This window comes from Myodes glareolus, chromosome 10 (genome assembly GCF_982192425.1).
Source record: "Myodes glareolus chromosome 10, mMyoGla1.1, whole genome shotgun sequence".
Classification (NCBI taxonomy): domain Eukaryota; kingdom Metazoa; phylum Chordata; class Mammalia; order Rodentia; family Cricetidae; genus Myodes; species Myodes glareolus.
The window spans coordinates 41,982,031-41,997,287 of record NC_142035.1 but is presented as its reverse complement, the minus strand read 5'-3'; the positions used below and the strand labels follow the sequence as shown (position 1 = coordinate 41,997,287).

General features: G+C 36.5%; 1 protein-coding gene across 1 annotated transcript in view; it reads right to left on the bottom strand.

The window, feature by feature from the left end:
* The window catches only part of Pak5 (p21 (RAC1) activated kinase 5), a 282,318-nt gene that overhangs the window by 163,429 nt on the left and 103,632 nt on the right, over nucleotides 1–15,257 (bottom strand). Inside the window, exon 2 of the mRNA XM_085696776.2 lies at nucleotides 6,194–6,346. The gene's annotated coding sequence lies outside the window, so the exon portion shown is untranslated. The remainder of the gene's footprint in view (nucleotides 1–6,193; nucleotides 6,347–15,257) is intronic.

The following is a 15,257-nucleotide window of genomic DNA, read 5'->3' as shown; positions in this document are numbered from 1 at the left end:
ATAATTTTTGCTTCAATGTTCATGAGTTAGATTGGTCTGTAATTCTTTTTCTTAAATCTTTGAAGAAAAAACTTGAAGAAGACACCAGAAATGAAAAGATCTCCCATGCTCTTGGGTATGTAGAATTAACATAGTAAAAATGGTAATCTTACCAAAAGCACTCTACAGATTCAATGTAAGACCTATCAAAATCCCAGGAAAATTGTTCACAGACCTTGAAAGAACAATACTCAACTGCATATGGAAAAAAAATCCAGAAGAGCCAAAACAATCCTGTATGATAAAGGAACTTTAAACTCTACTACAGAGCTACAGTACTGAAAACAGCCTGGTACTGGCATAAAACAGAGAGGAGGACCAATGTAACTGAATCAAAAACCCAGATAGAAATCCACACACCTATAAATACCTGATTTTTGACCAAGAAACAAAAATATCAAATGGAAAAAGGAAATCATATTCAACAAATGGTACTGGAATAACTGGATATCAACATATAGAAGAATGAAAATAGATCTGCATCTGTCACCATGCATAAAACTCAAGTCCAAATGGATCAAAGTCCTCAACATAAAACCAACCACAATGAACCTCATAGAAGAGAAAGTAGGAAGTACACTTGAAAACATTGGCACAGCATACCACTTCCTAAATATAACCCTAGTAGTACAGACATTGATAGCAACAATTAATAAATGGGGCCTCCTGAAACTGAGAAGCTTCTGTAAACAAAGGACATGATAAAAAAGACAAAATGGCAGCCTAGACAATGGTAAAAGATCTTGACTAACCCCACATCAGACAGAGGTCTGATCTCCAAACTATACAAAGAACTCAAGAAATTGGACACCAAAAGATCATATAATACAATAAAAAAGGAAGTACAGACTTAAACAGAGAACTCTCAACAGAGGAATCTAAAATGACTGAAATACACTTAAGGAAATGCTCAACATCTTTAGTCATCAGGGAAATGAAAATTAAAACAACTTTGAGATTTCATCTTACACCTTTAAAAATGGCCAAGATCAAAAACACTGCTGATAACTTATGCTGGAGAGGCTGTGGGGTAAAAGGAACACTCCATCATTGCTGGTGGGAGTGCAAGCTTGTACAGCCCCTTTGGATATTAGTGTGACAATTTCTCAGAAAATTAGGAAACAACCTTCCTCAAGGCCCAGCAATACTACTGTTGGGTATATACAGAAAGGATGCTCAATCATACCACAATGACATGTGTGCAACTATGTTCATAGCATCATTATTCATTATAGCTAGAACCTGGAAACAACCCAAATGCCCCTCGACTGAAGAATGGATAAGGAAAATGTGGTACATTTATGCAAATGGAGTACAACACAGCAGAAAAAAAAATGACATCTTGAAATTTGCAGGCAAATGGATGGATCTAGAAAACATCATATTGAGTGAAGTAACCCAGGTTCAAAAATACAAATATAATATGTACTCACTCATAAGTGCTTTTTTGATATAAAGCAAAACGTACAATTCACAATCCCAGAAAAATTAGACAACAAAGAGGACACTAAGAGAGACATACATGGATCTAATCTACATGGGATGTAGAAAAAGACAAGATCTCCTGAGTAAATTGGTAACAGGATCATAATAGGGTAGAAGAGGAGGGGGAAGAAGGGAGGGGAGCTGCGAAAAATATATAATTCAATATAAACAATAATAAAAAATTAGCTCATGTAAGTTGCTGGTCATGCCCAGGAGTGGGGGGAATTATCTATAAAAACTGACCCTCAGTTTGCACAGGAACCCTCAGTTTGCAGAGGGCCACTTCAGCCTTTAAGACAGAGCTATAAGGTGGAAAGCAAAGTAACCCACCATTCATAGTTAATCCTTAAGCTACTAAAATAAGATGCTGAAAGTCTGCTCTCATTCTCCTAGGCTTACAACTTTATAATTCTGTATTTTTACATTACTATTTTTGGAACCTACCTTTCTATATTCTTATTCTTGTACTTTCCACTGGTAGTTTTCCTTAGCAGTTGTGCCTCTTTCTTCTTCTGATTATCTGCTACTAAGTCCTTGTTTGATTTCCTGTTACCCTCAAACTAAGTTTTCTTTTGTCCATGAAGCTGCTATGTTTACATAGTTTCAATAATTAGTATATATATAAATATATATATATATTATTATAGTATATATATATACTAATTATATATATATATATATATATGTAGGTTTGCAGCTACTGTTGACTTAGTCTGATTCTTATAATGTTTGTACTACTTTAGTTTTGTTGATTTTGTTTGATTTTGAGGCACAGTCTCATAGCTAAGTTTGGAATACTATGACTGCAGCTAAGAATGACTAGGAGTGTGTGTGTGTGTACATGTGTGCATGCGTGCGTGCGTGCGTGTGTGTGTATCTATACATTTGTGCTTGTGTGTTGGGGGGCAGAGAGACGGAGACAGAGGGAGACAGCGTGACAGAGAAGGAGGTTACCTGTCTTTGCTTTGTTTGCTTAGTTAACTCTTGTTTTGTTTTTCAGTTTTCAAATGCCTTGGTTTCAGATCATCTGCTTCCCTGCCATTCTGCCATTCTTCTCCAGTCTTGTGCTCCAGGACTTACCCTGTTGGTTTCTCAACCTAATCTTTAAAACCTGATAAATGCTCCCAAGCCATTGCTTTCCCATGGGACTATTGATAAACCAGCCTGCCCCCATCTTGGGCTTAAAAGCATTTTTATAGTAAAGACAAACTAGATTCATTCCTGTTTATGGTTAATTCTGTTTTTCAAAGATTGAGCTATGCTCACTTGTATCCTTAATTACAAATGCTTCTGTACTGCCTTTTCCAGGAAATGACAACCATGACTTTGTTTCAAGAGATGTGACCACCTTGTTATGGCTGCCTTGTAACCATGCCTTTGTGTCAGGTTTTTATGGCCAACTTTCTACATTTATATTCTACTTCTGTGACACCCAACCTCATGTCACCGCTTATTTGCCTGACAGCTTCCCCATTTGGAAAATCGCCTACCCTTAAGCTATAAAAAGACTCACTATCCCTATGTCCAGGGCTGATCTTTTGAACCTCGCCTTAGGGGGAAAGAGCCCATGCACACAAATAAAAAGGCTTGCTTCAATTTGAAAAAAGTAAAATGATCATAATAACACAAGCAACAGTTATGTCAACACCTCCTGATATTTATGTTTCATGCAATATTTAATTCAGCAAGGAATAAAAGGCACAAATTTAGAATAGAGGTATTCTTAGAGTGAACCTTGAAAGATGGAATGGGAATAGTCTACTCCTCAAAGGAAAATTTAATTTAAACTAATTAATGTACTATGTATCAGAGTACTCACTGAACTTCCTGTATTTGTTTTTCCTGTGTTACCTATTTTTCTCTGAATATGTTATTTTATGCTCATTTGCTTCTTTTTCTAAATTCTCACCTAACCTTTTAGAAATAGGATCAAAGAACTATCACAATGTTTAGAAATGAAGAGTAAAGGCAATATGTTTCTAAATCAGCAGGGGTGAGGATTTGGGTTCAGGTTTTTAATTCACAGTTCTTCCCAGCATTTATTTCCACAATCAGGTTCCCACTCTGTCTGTGCAAGACTTGAGATGTTCACATTAGCTTGCTAAGTAACACACTAAAATTGGTCACACCTCCTGAATGGAAGAATGCCAGTCTTAACACAGACCCTGGAGAACAATGGAAGCAGTTCAGAAAAACAGTAGAAAGGGGACATGGTTAATTTAGTTTCAGAGTGAAGAAATCTGAGTTGTAGATTTCCATTTCACTATCCCTCCTGTGGAGAGATCTCATTATAAACACACCCTGATGTCAATACACCTTTCAGAGGAGACTTGGACGTATGACCATTGATTGCCTTGGCACAGAGTGACTACTCAACAAATAAGAAATAGATGATAAGGTATAATTGAAGGGTCTGGTATATTACCTAGCTCCTGACGATCACCGCCTTTGTTGTTCTCTCAGAAGCAGACAGTGCTCCATCCTCAGCCCCAGAACACTCGAGTGTTCTGCGTGCTGATCTAATGACAGATGCTGATGGCAAATGTATGGATTTGTGCCTTTGAGCTTCCTCTGGCTGCTCTTGTTGTTTTAGTTCAAGTACTTAGTAGGCCATAAATGCTAGAGAATTAACATTTTCACATTTTACCCTAGAAATTAGTCCTCACTATGCCAAGGCAGATATAAGAAGACTAAATAATCCAATTTAGTTTTCCATGGCAGGGTAAACCCAAAATATCATCTATATTATGCACTGGAATTACCTAGAGGATTGTGTATGTCATTGTCACAACCATTAGAAAGAACCTTCGTTCTATTTTTCTTTTCCCTGTCTCATATCTTCACTTCCTTAAAACTGAACTGATACCATTCCTTAATTATCAACACCCATTTGGGGGAACAAACAAAGACACCGTTACTTTTCTCTACCTTATACTATTATATATTCGGGATTATATCCCGAATCCAACCACTTCTAGAAATGTTAGCTCCTTTTAAATATTACCAGGTAATTACAGTTGTAATTACCCCTAGAATCCATGTACAAAAGCTGGTGTAAATGCGCACAATTGCAATCCAAGCAAGCACTGGAAGGAGAGAAAGTCAGAGTCCTGGGGATTACTGATAGTCTAAGACAGTAGAGCATGCCACACCACTTTACGTCTTCTCTAACCAAATCTCTGAGATTCAGTTCTCTGAATTGTGGAGGTAGTGTTAATTTACAGTTCATTATAGGTAGCTCTGTATCTACCTTGCTGATACTGAGAACCATGGTATTGAGTCTTGTTCAGGGCACATGTAGCATGTTTTTTATCAATCATTTATTAAGTGCTGCTGAAAAGGTACCCCCAGAACTTGACTATATGGTTCATTGAAGAATGGGTTGGTGAAACACCTCAGTCAGGTGCAATCATAAGGACCCAAGTTTAATGTGACTGCACATACTTGCAATCCAAGCACTGGGGAGTCAGCGAAGTCAGATTCCTGGGGATTAATGACGGTCCAGTTTAAACTACTTGGTGAACTTGAGGATAATGAGCAACTCTGTTTCAAAAGCAAGGCAGATAGCACCTGAAGAAAGACACCTGAGATGTACCTCCATATACACACATGACACATGACAGATGTATGCACACTCCCACACACATGTGCATCCACATCCTTTGTGATACAGAAAAAGATACTGGGTGCCTCGACTGAAGTCTCAGACTACTCTGGTGTTTTTCTGTGCTTGCATTTTCCTTTCAAACTATATCATTTCTTTGTATTCTACCTTTACATGAGTATACTTTATTTCACAAGTCTTCAATTATCTGGTTCTATATAACCACTGGGCTGAGACTACTTTACGACCAAAGGCTTTTGAAAGGAATCTGGAGTCGAGGAAGAAAAGTGGTCATAACATCTGAGTTCAAAGCCACGAAAGAAACATGGTTTAGAAAATAGTAGTCTTTATTTTTTTAAGACTTTAAACATTATTCAGGTGAGTTATTAGGAGTTCTAAACACCTACTTTAATGTAGCACATGCCCCATGGATTTCCATAAAATGGATTTCCTTCCATTTTATGTCTAAGAATAACCCAACATGAAAGTTCGACTCATTAAGCCATTCTTTATTTAAACTGAAATTAGATGTTTTTATAGAATTCATTCTGGTTATTCTTATGGTTGTCTCTCCCCTATGCCTTATAGATCCTTCCCACCCCCTTCTTAGCTGACATAAGCCACCAATTCTTAAAATTCCATACACTTCTCATCTAGAAGAGCACCTTTTACATAGGTTAGCCCTATAATACAGTAGTTTCAGCAACAATATGTCCAGTGGCCAGGAGTCATGCAGGAAGCAAGGGACAATTTGCAAGTAGTCCCTCATCCATGCTTTGCCTTACCAGACTGTATACCATGTTCATAAACACCATCAGTGGCTACTACTATCCTTCCCACTCATTTACATATGCAACCCTTCCGACATTATACTACCATTTACTTCAATGCTGCAGTTTTCATGTTTTAATTTATTACTGTATTCCTAGAACCAGGACAGTTTGCAAATATGCAGAAGTGAACCATTAACACTTTATTGTTAATAACTGAACTTTTATGTTTTATTTAGTATTATATAAATTAAACAAAAATTTAAAAGGGCAAAGTCATAATATATGTCCTTACCTTTTTAAAATGATGGCCGTGGATGAATTAAAGACTCCAGAAGAGTTTGGCTACTTCAGTTGTGCAACTTTTTGGCAGAATTCTTCGGTTTGCTTCATTTTTCTTCAGTGTTCATTTTGGCAACATAGAGAAGCATTTCATCACAGTGTATTTCTGTAACAACATGGTACCAACATGACTCAAAAACCACCAACATTATGCTCTTTTTATAAATAAGTACATATACCTTCATTTACATTCTTCTATTTAATTTTCCAAATTTTATCACATTCTTAAGCACTATATCCATATTTTGTTACTCAGAGTGCTGCCTACTTGCTGTTTAGCTTCCCTTAGTACTTTGCCCTCACCTGTACTTTAGATTTTCTTACTTCTGTATAATCATTCAATTGTGAGTCCATCTCCACAATATATGGCGAACCATGTGGGGGCAGGGAATATGCCCTCCATGTCAGAATCTTGGACGTACTCTAATTACTGGACTGCTTATATGATTATCTATGTGTGCATGTGTGTATATACATACATATATAAATATATAAACATAATTGTACATGGCTAATAGGTCGTACAATGATACCTTTCACACAAATGTACAATATGTTTTGAGTTTGTTTTTTACCCATAAAGTCCCTTCTCTCCTGTTTCTAACTATTGTCTAATTCTGTTGTTAGCTTCCATTCTTCCCCTAGACAGTTAGTAATGTAATACATCACATAAATAGACTCAAGGTCAGATATCACAGGACCATGTCAAGTGATGCAGAAGGCTTTTGAGAAAATCTAATGTCCCTTCATGATAAAATCCATGAAGAAACTAGGAATAAGAAATGTATCTCAACATAAAAAAGCTGTGTATGACAACCTTATAGCCAACATTTCCACCATAATCAAAACAAGACAATACTGGCTACTTTACCTGTTCTTATTCAATAAAGTGTTTTACCTCTATCTAGACAAGAAACAAAAATAAAAGTGCCAAGGATATGTGTGTGTGTGTGTGTGTGTGTGTGTGTGTGTGTATGTTTGTGTATATATACTCAAAGGCATATAAACCTTTTAAAATTCTAAGAGCTGATAAACACTTATAGCAAACTAGCAGGAAATAAAATTAACTTGAAAATCATCAATAACCTTCCTGTGTACAAAAAATTCTAAAAATAATAGAAAAATACCTCATTCATAATTACCTTGCAAATCTCTTAAAATAAACCTAACAACAAAGTGAAGGATGTCTTGTACTGCTTAGTTTTTTTCTTGAAACAAACTAGAGTCCTTGGGAAAGGGGACCTTCAATGGCTAAAGTGCTCCAGAGTGCCCCGTAGGAAAGTCTGGGGAACATTTTTTTGTTTAATAATTCATATGGGAGGGTTCAGTCCATTGTGGGTGATGCCACCCACGGGTTATAAAAGAAAGTAGGTTAAACAAGCGTTGGGGAGCAAGCCGGTAGGCAGCATTAATCCACAGTTTTGCTTCAGTTCCTGTCTTCAGTTTCCTTCCCTAACTTCCTTTGATGGTGGACTGTGACACAGAGCAGTAAGATGAAATAAACCTTTTCCTCCCCAAGTTGCTTTTTGTCATAGTAGGTATTTTATCATAGCAATAGAAAAATAACTAAGACATCTCTACAAAGATAACTTTTATAATGCTAAAGAAAGAAATTGAGGAAGACACTAGAAAATTGAATGATTTTACATAGCTATGGAATGGAAGAATTATAATGTTGCTAAAATGAGCATACAGCCAAAAGCAATCAATATATAGAGTCAATGCAATCTACATAAAAATTTCAATTCTATTATTCACAGAAATAAAGCACCCAATCTTAAAATTCATGTGGAAACATAAAAATCCTTGGATAGATAAAGCAATACTGAGCAAAAAGAATATTGCTGGAGATATGGCCATTCCTAGTTTCAATATACTATAGAAACATAGTAACAAAACTAGGATTGGGCTGGCACAAAGACAAACACAAAGATCAGTGATGCAGAAGAGAGAATCCAAATATAAACTGATATAGTTACAATGACCCAATTTTTGACAAAAATATACACCAAAGAAAACATGTTCTCTTAAGCATATAGTGCTCGAAAACCAAGTTATTCATACACATGGAGAAAACTGAAACTAGTTTTCTACCTTTCCCCCTTATAAATATCAACTTCAATAGGTCGTTGACCTTTTTAATGTAAGATCTGAATTTTAGGAAGTCTTTAATTTCTTTCTTCATTTCTTCCTTGACCCAGCAATGATTCAGTTAAGCATTGTTCAATTTCCTTGACCCAGGGATGATTCAGTTAAACATTGTTCAATTTCCATGAGTTTGTAAGCTTTCTGCAATTAGTATTGTTGAATTCTAACTTTAAGCTATGGGGATCTGATAAAATACAGGAAGTTATTCCTTTTTTTTTGTATCTGTTGAAGTTTGCTTTGTGACCGAATATGTACTCAATTTTATAGAAGGTTCCATGAGGTGCGAAGAAGAAGGTATATCTTTTTGTATTTGGGTGGAATGTTCTGTAGATATCTGTTAAGTTCATTTGAATCATAACATCTGTTAGTTCTCCTGTTTTCCTGTTAAGATTTTGTCTGGCAGACTTCTCTGTTGGTAAGAGTGGAGTGTTGAAGTCTCCCACTTTAATGTGTGGGGTTAGATGTGTGATTTGAAGTTCAGTAATGTTTCTTCTACAAATGTGGGTACCCTCATATTTGATGCATAAATATTCAGAAGAAAGACTTTATCTTGACAAATTTTTCCTGTGATGAAAATGCAATGTCCTTCTCCATTTATTTTGATTAATTTTCATTTGAAATCTATTTTGTTATGTATTAGGATAGTTAAACTCACATGTTCTTAGGTCCATTGATTGGAAAACATTTTCCAAAATTTTATTCTAAGTAATGGCTGTCTTTGCGGTTGAGGTGTGTTTCTTGTATACAGCAGAAGCATGGGTCCTCTTTTCACATCCACTCTGTTAGCCTATGTCTTTTAGAGGCAAATTGAGTAATTGATATTAAGAGATATTAATGACCAATGATAGTTAAATCCTCTTACTTTTGATTTTGTTACTGATGGTGGTAGTGTTGGTATGTTTCCCTTCTTTGGGATTTGCTGGTATGAGGTTAATTGCTTATATTTTTGTGGGTATAGCTAACTTCCTTGGGTTGGAGTTTTCTTTCTAGTACTTTATGTAGGACTGGATTTGTAGATAGGTATTGTTTAAATCTGCTTTGTCATGGAATATCTTTTTTTCTCCATCTGTGGTCATTGAAATGTTAGTTGGGTATAGTAGTCTCTGTTGGCATCTGTGATCTCTCAGTGTCTGCAGAACATCTGTCCAGGACCTTTTGGCTTTCATAGTTTCCAATGAGAATTTTGGTATAATTCTGATAGGTCTATCTTTATACATTACTTGGCTTTTTTTTCATTTGCAGCTCTTAATATTTTTTCTTTATTCTATATGTTTAGTGTTTTGATTATTATATGTTATAGAGTCATTTTCTTAATTGAGGTTTCCTCTTCTCAGATGCCTTTAGCCTATGTCAAGTTGACATAAAACTAAGAGGTACACCTATTTGTCATAAATATGTACTTGTTAACAAACATCTATAGAATATTCCATGAAAACACCTCATGGAACCTTTTTCTCAGCACCTCAGGGAGCTTTCTCTAAAATTCACCACATACTCAGTCACAAAGCAAATCTCAATAGATAAAAAAATTGGAATAATTCCCTGTTTCTTATTAAATCACCATGGCTTAAAGTTAGAATACAACAAGAACACAAATTGCAGAAAGCCTAAATATCCATGGAAACTGAGCAACACTCAACTGAATCATCACTGGGTCAAAGAAGAAATAAGGAAAGAAATTAAAGACTTCCTAGAATTCAACAAAAATGAAAGTACAAAATACCCAAACTTATGGGACACTATGAAAGCAGTGTTAAGAGAAAATTTCACAGCACTAAATGCCTACATAAAGAACATGGAGAAAACTCACACTAACAACTTAACAGCATACCTGAAAGCCCTAGAACAAAAAGAAAAAGACTCATCCAGGAGGAGTAGAGGACAGGAAATAATCAAATTGAAGTCTGAAATGAATAAAATAGAAACAAAGAGAACAAAACAAAGGATCAATGAAACAAAAAGTTGGTCCTTTGAGAAAATCAACAAGATAGACAAATCCTTATCCAAACTAACCAATAGACAGAGAGAAAATATCCAAATTAACAAAATCAGAAATGAAAAGGGGGGGCATAACAACAGACACTGACAAAATCCAGAGAATCATTAGATCATACTTTGAAAACATGTACAGAACAAAATTGGAAAACTTAAAGGAAATGGACATGTTCATAGAAGCATTGTTTACCATAGCCAGAACCTGGAAATAACCTAGATACCCCTCAACCAAAGAACAGTTAAAGAAAATGTGGTACATGTACACAATGGAGTATTACTCAGCTGAATAAAGTAATGACATCTTGAAATTTTCAGGTGTATGGACGGAACTAGAAAAAAAAAACATCCCGACTGAGGTAACCCAGGCCCAGAAAGACAAACATGGTATGCACTCACTCATAAGCAGATATTAGGCATAAAGCAAAGGATAATCAAACTACAATCCACAACCCCAGAGAAGCTAGGTAAAAAGGAGGCCCCTAAGAGGGACATAAATGGAGGGACCCAGCAAAGGGAAATAGTTCGGATATCCTGTGTAAACTTGGAGGGGGCTAGAAAGAAGGGGATGGTGGATGGAAACATGAGGGGTTGAGATAGCTCCATTGTGGGATCAGGACTTATCCTGGTGCATGAATTGACTTTTCGGAGCCCATTCCCTATGGTGGGATATCTTGCTCACCACTGATATAGGGCGGATATACATGGGCTGGACCTGAGTTGTACATCTTAAAGCTCTTGCTATGGGTCAACACAGTATTGAAAGTAAACAAATGAATATATATAACAAACAGGGTTTACTGTTGAGTTTTATGTCAACTTGACATAAGTTAAAGCCATCTGAAAGAAGGGAACGTCAATTAAGAAAATGCCTCTATAAGAGCTGTAAGCTGTAGGGCATTTTCTTAAATCGTGATTGATGGTAGAGAGTGCAGTCCATTGTAGGTAATGCCATCCCTGGGTTGGTCATCCTAGGTTGTAAAAGAAAACAGACTGTTTCCAGGTTCTGGCTATGACAAACAATGCTTCTATGAACATAGTTGAGCATAATTCCTTGTGGTACAATCGAGCATCCTTTGGGTAAATACCCAAAAGTTATATTGCTGGGTCTTGAGGAAGGTTGTCTCCTAATTTTCTAAAAAATTGCCACACTGGGGATTGTACCAGCTTGCATTCCCATCAGCAATGCAGAAGTGTTCCTTTTTCCCCACAACCTCTCCAGCATATGTTGTCATCAGTGTTTTTGATCTTGGCCATTCTTACAGGTGTAAGATGGAATCTCAGAGTTGTTTTGATTTGTATTTCTCTGTTGACTAAAGATGTTGAACATTTCCTTAAGTGTCTTTCAGCCATTTTAAATTCCTCTGTTGAGAGTTCTCTGTTTAGATCTTGGCCATTCTTACAGGTGTAAGATGGAATCCCGGAGTTGTTTTGATTTGCATTTCTCTGATGGCTAGAAAACATCATATTGAGTGAGGTAACCCAGAGCCAGAAAGACAAGTATCATATGTACTCACTCATAAGTGGCTTTTAGCATAAAGCAATGAAAACCAACCCACAATTCACAATCCTAGAGAACCTAGACAACAATGAGGACCCTAAAAGAAACATACATGAGTCTAATCTACATGGGAAGTAGAAAAAGACAAGATCTCCTGAGTAAATTGGGAGCATGGGGACCATGAGAGAGGGTAGAGGAGGGGGGCAGAGAAAATATATAGCTCAATAAAATCAACAAAAACAGAAAAGAAATAATTTCAAAAGAAAAGAAAAGAAAACAGACTGAGAAAGCAATGGGAGCAAACCACTTAGCAACTCCGCCATGGCTTCTGCAACAGTTCCTCCCTCCAGGTTCTAGCCCTCTTGAGTTTTTGTCTTGACTTCCTTCAGTGATGGACTAAAATGTGGAAGCTAAAATCAAATAAACGCTTTCCTCACCAAGATGCTTTCGGTTGTGACATTTCATCACAGCAATGGTAAACCTAATTAAGACCCAGGGTAAGAAGAAATCAAATCTACCTTTGATGTGCATCATGAAAGACGCAGGTATTAAAAACAGCTACTTTCTCCTACCACACTAGAAAGACAAATTCCAGACCGTGTGTCTTTTCTTCTTGCTTGGTGTTGTTTATCCCTCAGTCAGTTTTCAGATGTGAACAAAGAAGTTTTCCTGATGTAATTCCCGTGTAACAGTTCATGCCATCCATTTCAGGCTGATCTGGTGTACCCACTGAATATTGTGCCATGTTTTTCTTGAATAATACTCTTATCTTATTTGATCATATCCATCAACTAACCAGCATAAATAGTGTGTGCATTTAGCAGAAACAATTTATTTTGCAAAACCTCTGACATTCTGAGACATAAGAAAAAAAATCACACTTTGCCTATTTTCTATTTCAATTAAAATTGTTTACAACTCTCTTAAAATAAGAACTTGTATTCTAAAGCTGTTTCAGAGACTATCCAGTTAAGTTTACTTCTTGATTTTTTTAAATGGTTGAATTTTAACCTTGATTAATTTGTAGTTCATGGGAAATACTTGGCTGGTAAAGCTGCCACCCCAAAAGCACATTCTGGATGGTAAGCTATTCTGGCCAAGAACAGCAGGATTTGCTATCAGTAACATCTTGGGTAAGCAAGACCTCCTAGGAATATGGTCTTCAAAGGCCCAAATGTGCTTTGAATGAATTCAAAATTGGCTAGAATACAATTAGAAATAATTACTTTTTGGTCTTGTAATATTTTCATGTATTTTAAGATATCAGAAAACAAGTCACCTTGTCTTGAAAGATAATTTTATGGTTGACTGAATCATGTAGGCATATATCAAAAGAAAATTCAACATATTTTACAAAAGCAGAAAAACAAATCTAATGAAGCAAATTTTGTGGTTTATGATTAAATCAAATTTTCTACGTAATTAATCATCTTTTGCTTTGTATTTCATTTCTAAGTTTTAGTGTTACTTAAGATGTTTATGTTGAAAATATATTACACAAATAATAAAGAAATCAAAATTAATTTTGACACATGCCAGATCACCTTTAAAATTTATTTTTCAAAGAAACCTTTATTTATACACACTCATAATGTCAATTTATCATTACTGGCTTTAAAACATTTGAATTTAAATTTAAAATTTGAATTTTCAGTGGACTACATTCAGGCACACGTATGCCTCAATGCTGAACCTGTTTCTAGTGTCTGTCTTAATGGGGGGTCTTGATAACAAATGGCTTCAATGTTTACATGTCTCACCTTCACTAAGGGATTAGCTCCAGTACAGACACAGGCTCTCTCTTTTACTACCTGCACTATTTGAGGTGTGGGTTGTTCCCGATGTCACTGACTTATTTCAATAATGAGGACAGATGTGACTTTCTGGAGTATGGGGTGGTCTAAGGATAAAATGGAAGTGACCACTGGCCTATGGTAAACAGTAAAAGGGACTAGTTGATGTTTTCAGTAGTAAAAGTCAGGCCCCACAACCTTTTAATCGTTGGATTTGGATCCCAAGTCAAAACAAACAAACAAACAAACAAACAAACAAACAAAAACCAGGGACCTGTCACTCAAGAAGAAAGATTTTTTTTTTTTTTTTTTTTTACAAGTTCCAACTCAGGGGTACAAATTGAAAGAAAGAAGGAAAGAAAAGAAAGAGAAAAGAAAAAAGAGTAATTCCCAGCTCAACTACATTTTTGTCGTGTGAGGAAATAGATATCTATGTGGTTGTAGTGTCTGTGTATGAACAGAAGTTTCCCCTCAAGTCAGGCTCCCATGAACACTTTGTTTTCAAGGGTTCTATGGTAATTTGAGTTCTCAGTACTGAGCGCACAGAGTATCATGTAGCATATTTTCAAAAAATACAAAAACGTCAATAAAACGGTGTTTGATTTTGAGATATGGGCATCTTGGCAAGTTACAAAAATCTTCAAAATTCTACATTGTGTAAAACAGAATCAAACTCCCCCATCAGCTCTGTAGTCCACACTGCTGTAGCCATGCCGTTTGGCTTCCGTATCACATAGAAGGGTGGCAAATGTGTTTTAAGGGATTCACAGGAAGGCCTGCATAGTCTCCTTACTCCCTCTTCCAGAATCTGATAGCGCCTGCTGCACTGTGTTCCTTTCACCCCATCCCTGCTGTGTGTAGAGATGCAAATGGCAGATTTGATATGTAGCATCTGTGCTGTTGTGTGACAAAACATGACTCGAGAGTTTTGTATTCACAAAAAATGTTAATTCCATCAACTTAACGTCGTCTAATACTCTGCAGGCTTGTTTTTTTTTTTTGTTTGCTTTTCGTTTTTTGTTTTGTTTTGTTTTTTTCAAGACAAGGTTTCTTTGTAGCTTTGGAGCCTGTCCTGGAACTAGCTCTTGTAGACCAGGCTTGAACTCAAGAGATCCGCCTGCCTCCGGAAGCGCTAGGATTAAAGGCATGTGCCACCACTTCCTGGCATAATCTGCAGATTTTGGAGGGCGAGGAGAAAAAAAAAAAAGTAGATTTCACTGAATAAGCCTAACACACAATTTATTTCTTCAACTGTTATTGTCATGAGGATACAGTTTTTCTAAGAAAATACTACAGACCATCTTTCTCAAAATACATAGTCAGCGCCACCCACCGCGCGGCCGCTCAGACTGGGGTCCCTAATGTGGTTAAGTTAGCACTCTCAGATGGTGTGCTCTCCCTTTCACCGGCAAGCTGTGGGGCCACAAAAGGGTCTCACGACCAAGTTTGACAGTGTAAACTCTGAGCAGACAGCAAGCTGGCAGGAGCAGTTTTATATATTCCTCCTCTGAGGATTTGTAAGCAAAGGTCCCATTTGTTTTCTGCTCCTCATCCGTCCCTCTGTGATCTTTGTCTTTGCGAAA